The 9301-nt window shown below is 49.0% G+C and overlaps 1 protein-coding gene across 1 annotated transcript in view; it reads left to right on the top strand.

Annotated features, from left to right (window-relative positions):
* The first annotated feature begins 330 nt into the window (after positions 1-330).
* PIP5K1B (phosphatidylinositol-4-phosphate 5-kinase type 1 beta) overlaps positions 331-9301 on the top strand; it is a 314990-nt gene continuing 306019 nt past the window's right edge. Inside the window, exon 1 of the mRNA XM_047829491.1 lies at positions 331-505. The gene's annotated coding sequence lies outside the window, so the exon portion shown is untranslated. The remainder of the gene's footprint in view (positions 506-9301) is intronic.

The following is a 9301-nucleotide window of genomic DNA, read 5'->3' as shown; positions in this document are numbered from 1 at the left end:
GCCGACTGCTCTCTCCGCGCCTCGCTCCGACTCAGGCGCGCACTGCGCCGGGACCCGCGCCCGCGCCCGAGCCCTGGGGGCGCCGCCGCTCCTCGGCTCCCGGCCCCCGAGCGCGCCGCGTTGAGGCCGCGCCGGGCAGGGGGGCTCCGGCTGCCGGGGCTTCGGCGGCCCGCTCGCCGCTCCGTGTGGCCGGAGGACTGGCGGGGAAGGAAGGGGAACGCGGGGACACACACACTCGCCGCGGCGCGCGCGCATTGCACACTCGCCGCCGCGCGCCCCCGCCGAGGCGCGTCCCGGGCGAGTTTGGCCCCGCGGCTCCGGCCCGGCACCTGCCGGCGCCGCGCGCCGCGCCCCGCCCCCGCCCGCGCCGACCCTCCGGCCCCTCCCGCCCCTCGCCGGCACAGATCTCCCGGCGCCGGGGGGGAAGCAACTACATCCCGACAACTTGCAGACTGTGGCGCAACTGGTCTCGACAGCAGAGGCGCCCGAATGCTGCCCGGGTGAGGTAAGTTTCCTGCGCGTCCCCGGCCCCTCCTCTCTAGACCCTCCTCCAGGGCTGGGGCTGGGGGGGCTCCGCGTCCTGACCAGCCCCGGAGGTCTCTCCACGTTCGCACTTTGTCGGCGTAGTGCTGGGGGTAGGGTGGAGGTTGTGCGTGGCCACCGAAGCGGGACCTTCATTCCGCTGGGGCCACGGCCGCGCGCTCCCCGCGAGCACCCACTAGCTCGCCGCCCGGATCCCCTCCGGCCGCAGTAACCCTCGGGACCTCTCTGGGTTCACCTAAGGGGGAGCTCCCCCTCCCCCACCTCCCCCTTTTCGGAGGAACCGGCTGAGTTTGGCAACAGAAGGTGGGATCTCCCACCCTCCCCGGGCAATAAACAGAGGCGAACTTGTTAGGCGCCCCTGGGATCTCAAGAGGGGCTTGCGAGTCGGTGTTCTGGTCATTTCTGGCGCCGAAGCCGGATTGCACAGGTGCGGAACGGTTGCAGCCTATATGCAGCAGCCGACTTGGGCGTTTCGCGTTGTTCTCTCCCCCAGCCCCGTCAACGTGACGCTTCAGCAGCTGGGGCGAGGGGTGGGATTGTGGGGGCAACGGACAGGGAGAATGCCAGGGCTCGATATGCCAGGCCGGTGCCCGGAGTCGCCAAAACTGAAGACAACCAGTCTGCTTATCTCGCATCTATGCAGATGAGCCCGTTGTATTCTTATCCGCCCCCCACCCCTCACCCCTCACCGCCCCGGCTCCCTGGTCTCTGGTGCCCAGCACGGTCGGGTAGAAACCTGTTCCAGAGAAGTTGTTTGGATAGGCTGATGAATTCTTTCATCTGAGGTACTAAATCAGGGCTCTCAACAAGGAAATGCTAGTTACTCTGATGCTTTTTAAAGGCAGAGTGTTGGATACTCCAAACACCCACCGACCCGGTCTTCGCAGGACCTTTTCAGCCTCCCAGGGGCCCGAGCTCTAAGGTGAATGACCCTTGAGAGACAGGTTGGGCCTCAGAACGTGTTAGTCTCCTGCGAAGAAAAAAAAAATCGGGTCTCCCCATCAGCACTCCTGAGCATGGGTTTGGGGATCCTCGGTTGCCCCTCCGGGGGAAAAGCATCCACCCAGACTTGTCTCTTTTCCCCGGAAGGGCTGAAGTGTTCTGCAGTTGTTGGAGAAAGGCCCAAGGGTTGGTTTCATCCCCCCTCTAATGTGATGAAGTAGAATAGCGTTCATGGAAGCTTCGGGCAGAGCATTTCCAGCTGAAAGGAAAAAAAGCCTTTCTCAGCCAAGCCCATGCCGGTGCACGTTCGTTGAGTGAGCCTTGCACCTAGTCTCGGTGCTGAGGGGAATGATGCATTCCATGCTCAGTAATGGGAGTGGAGACTTAGGAATACCGGGGAGAAAGCGGTGAAATCTGAGCCTCATGAATAATGACATCTTAGTTGAGAAAGAAAACTGTTCAGAACTGAATGGTAAAACCACATTACATTTTTGTCCAAATCAAGACTAGAGGAAATCTAATAATAATACCTTGCATTTTGAATCCGTGCCTTGTTGTTAGTGAATGTTTTTCAATGCTCATTCAATTCTAACCATTTCTGGGGGAGGCAGGGCAAAGATTATTAAGCACATACTCGCAGTGGGAACCTGAGGCCCACAGATTCAGGGACTTACCAAGGTAACAGGAGGCTGGAATTAGAGTCACAGCCACGTTCTCTGAAATACACCCCCCCCCCATCACCGTAGTGCTGGCTCTGAACTTTAAGGTTTTCACGATGGCCAGAGTGCTTCTGCATTTCTTGTGGTCTGTGCTGTCTCACTGTGAATCACTGTTCACATTTGACAGATGAGGAAACTGAGGTTTAGACCGGGATGGGACTTTTCCATGGTATCCTGCCTAAGCTAGTGGAGGTCACAAGATAACAGAGCTCTTGATGTCCCGTCCACCGCTTTGCAAATGATGCCATCATTGCGCTGCTGATGGCGATGAGGGGACATCACGGATACCGCAGTACATTGGGGGACTATTAACCATGTCTGCTGGTGACCTGAGTTCTAGTTCAGTCACTCTTTTTGGCTGTGTGACCCCGGGCCAAATCATACCACCTCTGAGCTTCAAGTGTCCCACATGCACAGTAAGAAATTAAAAATGAATTATTTTTCTCTTTCTAGTCTCAGCATTTTATAATGCTTATCGATGTGTTTTTAATCCATCTGATCATTTTCTCTAGGGGAAAGAAAGTTTTTTCACCCTGCCTTGAGTAAGGGATTTAGCTAATTATCTCTTCCCCTTGTAATTTACTCCCCCTTCCCACTGACCACGTCCCACTTAGGGGGAGAAAATTCCGGGGGCACTTTAAACTTAGCATCCGTATTGTTTAGTGTTACTATTTGACTTGGAAATATCCTGCTGGGCTGATCTACTGTAAAACACATATTAAGATTCACCTGGCTATCCCAGTCAACTCATACCTTTAGTACATTTTTAGCTTTGGAGTTTGTATGTAGTAACACTCAAGAAATAGCTGTTGAATGAAGGGGGTGAATGAAATCACTCATAAGGAAAGCACATGCTGTGAAACAAAGCAAGTGTCTCGCCATGTAAATTCCCAACATCTGCTGACCCATAAGGTAATTTACCTACAGGAGGTGCGCCTCCTGAAGCTGGCAGAGACAGGTGCCTGTTACTCTCCTTCCTGAATACGTCATATAAAGAAGAGTTTTTCTTTCTCCACGTAGGCAATAGACTCATGTTGTCTCTGTCATGTTCTTTTGCTCCCCTTTCCCTCCCTTAGTTGCTAGTAATGGGTAGCTGGCTGTGCATTGCTAGACATTGACTTACGCCCTTTTGTAAGAGTCTTGAGATGGAGAAACCTACCACTTTTTTTTTTTTTTTTTGAGTAAGTTTCAAGCAGCTGCTAATACTGGCTAGAGGTTTCACAGAGGAAACCTAATTAACAAAACCAACCTAGTTTCTGTTCCCTTTAAGGGTCCTCTTTCCACCCCTCCTTCCCATATACATAGAAGTTGTGTTTTTATTTTCAGAAGAATGATGAAGAATTAGAATGGTTCTTAAATATTAACAGATCCAGCCATTGGGATTGAGGTGTATGTCTTCGTGATAAAGAATTTAAATGTTAAATAGTTCAGAGACTTGTCGCTTTTACGGGTAAGACAACTGAGGCATCGAGAGGTGAATTGGCTTACTCAGGGTCCCACCTATGTTTCGCCAGAATTCTTAGGAAGGTTCACATTTAAGGTTGTGCTGGGGGTTCTGTGGTGAAGGTGCATTCTTGATTTTTAAAAATCATGGAGATTAACAGAAAACTTCTCTCTCTTTTTTTTTTTTAAAGGTTTTATTTATTTTTGAGACAGAGAGAGACAGAGCATGAACGGGGGAGGGGCAGAGAGAGAGGGAGACACAGAATCGGAAGCAGGCTCCAGGCTCTGAGCCATCAGCCCAGAGCCTGACGCGGGGCTCAAACTCGCAGACCGCGAGATCGTGACCTGAGCTGAAGTCGGACGCTTAACCGACTGAGCCACCCAGGCGCCCCAGAAAACTTCTCTTTACTAGTAATAGTAAACTGCCATAATTTTAAATGATTTAGTATGGAGATTTGTAAATTTCTTATCCAAGCAGACACCATTAGAGAGAAAACGTTTGTCTGTTTTCATCTATTCACTCTCATTTTCCTGACGTATGTAGAACATCAGACTCAGAATTAATACTTTGTTCCAACCAGTGCTTGAAGAAAGGGAACAGTTGGAATAGAAATACAAATGTATGGTGGTTTTCCAGGCTTCTCTTCCTGGTAAATAAAACCAGAAGCCAAAGGTGGCATTGCTGTAGAGCCAGTGAAGTCATAAATATGTATACGTTTAATTTGCATTTTCATTTTGCTTGTACTTCAGTTAAATGGGAGTCCGAAGTTTGATATCCTGGGGGGAAAACTACATTTTTTTTTTTTACTATGGCTAGAACCTTCATTAGCTACACTGTAAAACATCAAGTCCTAAATGTATTTGTTGCCGAAATGTGTTCTTTGTATCAAGTGTATTAACCGGAGTTGGAAAGAGTGCTTTCTTTTTTAGAAGCTGCCCCGTTAGAACTGTACATTATGTAGCTCAGCTGTTCATTTGTGGATTCATGTATGGCAATTCTCAATGCAAGGAAAATTAGGGAGGAAACCTAGCCTTCGGTTTTATTTAATATTTTTCTTTTTGAAAAAAAACCATCTAAACCTAAGTTTAGTGATGAAATTTTTGAAATACTGTATAGAAAACCATTGGCTGCCATTGATGAAGTATTTTATTCAGCCAGGCTCCTTTCAGTATAAAAGATGAGGCCCGAGAAAACAGGCTTGATTTTGTGCATTCCAGTTACAATCGTAGCTACTTCTGTCTGGTTTTGCAGGAGGTGTATAAAGGAGACCGTGATAGAGGAACATACAGGAATTGTACTCACAGGAGGTTACTCCTGGGTAAGGTGTATTTGAAATACGGATAATAATCGGCACGTGGTTACATGTTGACTCAGCCGGCAGCGCCTTGGCATTATTTTAAGTTACAACTTGTACTTGAATGGAGAGCTACGCAAAGTATGTGTCCTTCTGGTCCAAAGTCTTCTGTGTTGTTTATGGGAATGAATGAACGACAGGTGTGCAGTGTGTGTTTGGGGAGTTTACATTGTGGGCGAGCAACTTCTGGAGACCTACTTGTTTTCTCTAAGAGTTTTAAAAAGGCACTTGCAAAATTGTGATGAACTGCAAAGCATTGAGTGGACACGGTTGCTTCCACTAAAAATGGGCGAATGTGTATTTCAGTAGAGGTTCTGCAGGCAAGGGTTGGACTTTCAGGCACGGAGGCGAGTGGGCTAGAAAGTAGAATTATCTTGAATCGGAGCTCAAGTTCTGGGATGAAAGATAGGACTGTAAAAAAAAAAATATTTGGTAACAACGAGGTGATATTTAAGCTTTTCCGTCCAGATCTGGATCTTTGGTCCTAACATTTGTTGATAAAGTAGGAAACGAAAACACTGGAGCGATGAAAAGCAATGTTATGACCTGCTTGAGGGAGTAGTAAGCCTTTCATGCGTGTTGAGCTAATATTTATCAGTGGGAAAGGTTGGGCACCAGGTTTTTTTTTTTTTGTATTCTTGGAACTTAGCACGGGGCTGGCAGATAGTAGGGGTTTAATAAATGGGTAGTGAATGATGTATGCATTCAGACAAATAATGCTCTTCACACCTCTGGGATGTTTTCATAATTATTGTAATGATTTTATTTTTTTCAGACGATTTAAAAAACATCAGTAGTTTCAGCAGTTGATAGGGGTCCTTCATTTTTCATCACATACAGTGTTTATTCACCAGACCCAAACGTTTTAACCAGCATGCCTGGGAATGATTTTTTTTTTTTTTTTTTTACTTCTAACCTGGATATAAAATGTGCCCTTTCTTTTATTATTTACAAGTACCAGATTGACATATTTTTAAAGCACCTGGAGTGGGTTAGTAGTGAGTTTGGTTCAGGTACACAGGTAAGAATGGACTTTCTCTAAGTTGTTGTGTTTTTTTTTTCTTTAATGTTTGTTTATTTTTGAGAGCGAGCAAGAGGGTGAGTGAGGGAGGGGTAGAGAGAGAGGGAGAAACAGAGTCTGAAACACGTTCCAGGCTCTGATCTGTCAGCACAGAGCCCAACGCGGTGCTTAAACTCACTATGAGATCATGACCTGAGCCAAAGACGGACGCTTAACTGACTGAGCCACCCAGGTGCCCCAAGCTTCTCTAAGTTAATGGATTTAAGCGTGCCTCTTCTTGGGACTTTGGCCTTCTGTGATCATCTGACCTAAAGAGAACCTTCTTCCTCTGTCTTCTTCACGTCTCACAATGGATACTTGTACATGTATGTGTTTCACTTGTTTTTCTACCACCTTTGCCCAAACTCCCGCTCAACTGAAGAGTAGAAACTCCTTGGGGCGCCTGGGTGGCTCGGTCTGGTAAGCGTCCGACTTCAGCTCAGGTCGTGATCTCGCGGTCCGTGCGTTCGAGCCCCGCGTCGGGCTCTGTGCTGATAGCTCAGAGCCTGGAGCCTGTTTCAGATTCTGTGTCTCCCTCTCTCTCTGCTCCTCCCCTGTTCATGCTCCGTCTCTCTCTGTCTCAAAAATGAATGTTAAAAAAAAAAAAAAAAAGTAGAAACTGCTTGAGGGCAGAAGTCCTGGTTGTTTCACACGATTTCTCAAGTATTTGGTACATAGTAGGTGCCTGCTTAGTATTTGAATGAATCAATGAGTCCCATCCGTGCTGTGCAGATGAACTGGACCACCCCTGAGGGCACTGGAGTCGAACAGGTGCAGCTCCAAGACAGCTCTTAAGCACTAGCTGTCGTGGCTCCACGGGAATGCCGAGTCCTCCTTGGGGAGGAAACAGAGCTTGCTTAGGTGACTAGACTATGGCTTCAGTATGAAGCAAGGTCTCTGTTTCGAGAGTTAAGTTATTATTCCTTTCTCTTCACTCAAAAATGAACGGCAGCAAACTGTTAAGAACTTCTCAACCACAAAACCAAACATTCCCAAACTGTTAAACCAGGGCCTCAACATCCCTAACTCCTAAGTACATGCAGTGCCTACCTAAGACAGCTTGTAATCGTCTACGGGGCAAGTCCTAGGACCCTTGAGGTGAAAACTTCTCAAGGCTCAGCTGATGTTTCTTTTTTTTTTTTTTAATTTTTTTTTTTAACGTTTATTTATTTTTGAGACAGAGACAGAGCATGAATGGGGGAGGGTCAGAGAGAGGGAGACACAGAATCTGAAACAGGCTCCAGGCTCTGAGCTGTCAGCACAGAGCCTGACACGGGGCTCGAACTCGCAGACTGCGAGATCATGACCCGAGCCGAAGTCGGCCCCTTAACCGACTGAGCCACCCAGGCGCCCCTTGGATTTTTTTTTTATATATATATAGAAAGTATTTTTTAAGTTTTTATTTTTTAAGTTTCAGTATTTTTAAGTTTATTTATTTTGAGGGAGAGAAAGCACACTTGGGTGGGGGGGAGGGGTGCAGAGAGAGTGGGAGAGAGAGACACCCAAGCAGGCTCTGTGCTAACAGCACAGAGCCCAGACGCCGGGCTCGATCTTACAAACCATGAGATCGTGACCTGAGCCAAAATCCAGAGTCAGGTGCTTAAGCAGCTGAGCCATCCGAGCACCCCAAAAGCTCTTGATAGTCATGGCCCTGCTAAGTGATGGGTCCTGCCAGGACTGGGAGACAGACCAGGGTATCTAGGTGATGAAGGGTGAGCCATGCTCTTTGTATAACTTAGGTTTGGATGTGACTCCAGGAGGATAGCAGGTAAAGGAATGATTCCATGAGCTGATGGTTGTCTGGGAAGAGGAGACTGGCGGTGTTCTGACAGTTTCCAGGGTATTTCAAGCCCGTTCAACATGCTAGAGATTGGCGGAACACCTGGCCCAGACTCTGCCGCTGCTGTGGGGCATGCAGAAAAGTATAACCATGGTGTGGCTCAGCTCGACCAAGAACTTAACGTATCCCAGGCACCTGTGATGTGAAGTGCTCTTTCTTGGATCTGCATTGTGCACCTGAAGGCGGGCCCAGCATCCCCGTTAACAGTGGAGGACAGGGAAACCTGTTCGGATGATCACAGGCTCATGAGCACCGAACCAGTAAGAGTGGGGCTAAGGTTCCAGTCACGGCTTTTCTGACTTAAAAATTTTTTTTAATGTTTTTATTTATTTTTGAGGGAGAGAGAGACCGAGCATGAGCAGGGGAGGAGCAGAGAGAGAGGGAGACATAGAATTTGAAGCAGGCTCCAGGCTCCGAGCTGTCAGCCCGGAGCCCGACGCGGGGCTCGAACTCACTAGCTGGGAGGTCATGACCTGAGCCGAAGTCAGACACTTAGCTGCTTAGCCGACTGAGCCACCCAGGCGCCCCGCGGCTTTTCTGACCTGAAAGCCCACATGCTTTTCTCTGCTTCGCGCTGTTGTGCCACGAAATGAAGTTTTGGGGGAAGAGCTTGAAAAAGGAAGACACAAGTGAATCTAGAAGTTGTTTCTCCCACCTGAGCCTCTCCATGAGCTCCAGATTACATAATTAACATTATGGACTTCGTGCCTGGGTATCTCAAAGGCACCTCAGATTTGACTCGTCTGAGACCAGGAGGCTGGTCTCTCTCCATCCCTGGTCCTCTCATGCGGTTCCTTAGCTCTGTGATGGGCCCTGCCATCCACCAGGTCACACGAGGCCGACATTCAGGAGCCGTCCTTGACCCCAGGGCATCCAACCCGTCCCGTTTCTGTTGCTTTTGCTTCCTGTGAACATCTCCCCCGCCCGTCTGTTTCTCATTGTTCCTGCTGATTCCGTCCTAACCTAGCTTCTCATCCCTCCTCTGGACTCTAGCCAGAGCCTCCCCGGGCCCCTGAGTCCTCTCTGGCCCTCCCCTCGTCCATCACCCGGCTGCAACCAGGCCAGTCGAGGTGGCCTAGACTGTGCCGGCCGAATTCTTGTTGCCCACGCACGTCCTTGTCCTCAGGGAAGCAGACACATCCTGGCCTCTGTGGCTCTCCGGGTAGGTGGGCTGGTGAACTCCTGCATAGCCTCTCAGGACTTGCTCTTCCACGCTAATCTCTGCCCGTGGCTTTTCAGTTGCTCAGTCACAGTTGAACCGTGAGTAAAAGACCGGTATTAATCTGTCTTAGTTCAGACTGCTGTCACAAAGTACCACAGACGGTGCGGCTTAGAAACAACAGTGGGTTATTTCCCACAGTCCCGGAGGCTGCAGTCACAGATCAGGGCACCAGCCCGG

The sequence above is a fragment of the Prionailurus viverrinus genome, chromosome D4 (assembly GCF_022837055.1).
Source record: "Prionailurus viverrinus isolate Anna chromosome D4, UM_Priviv_1.0, whole genome shotgun sequence".
NCBI classification, from domain to species: domain Eukaryota; kingdom Metazoa; phylum Chordata; class Mammalia; order Carnivora; family Felidae; genus Prionailurus; species Prionailurus viverrinus.
The sequence above is the reverse complement of the archived record's forward strand: the minus strand, read 5'-3'. Positions and strand labels throughout refer to the sequence as shown.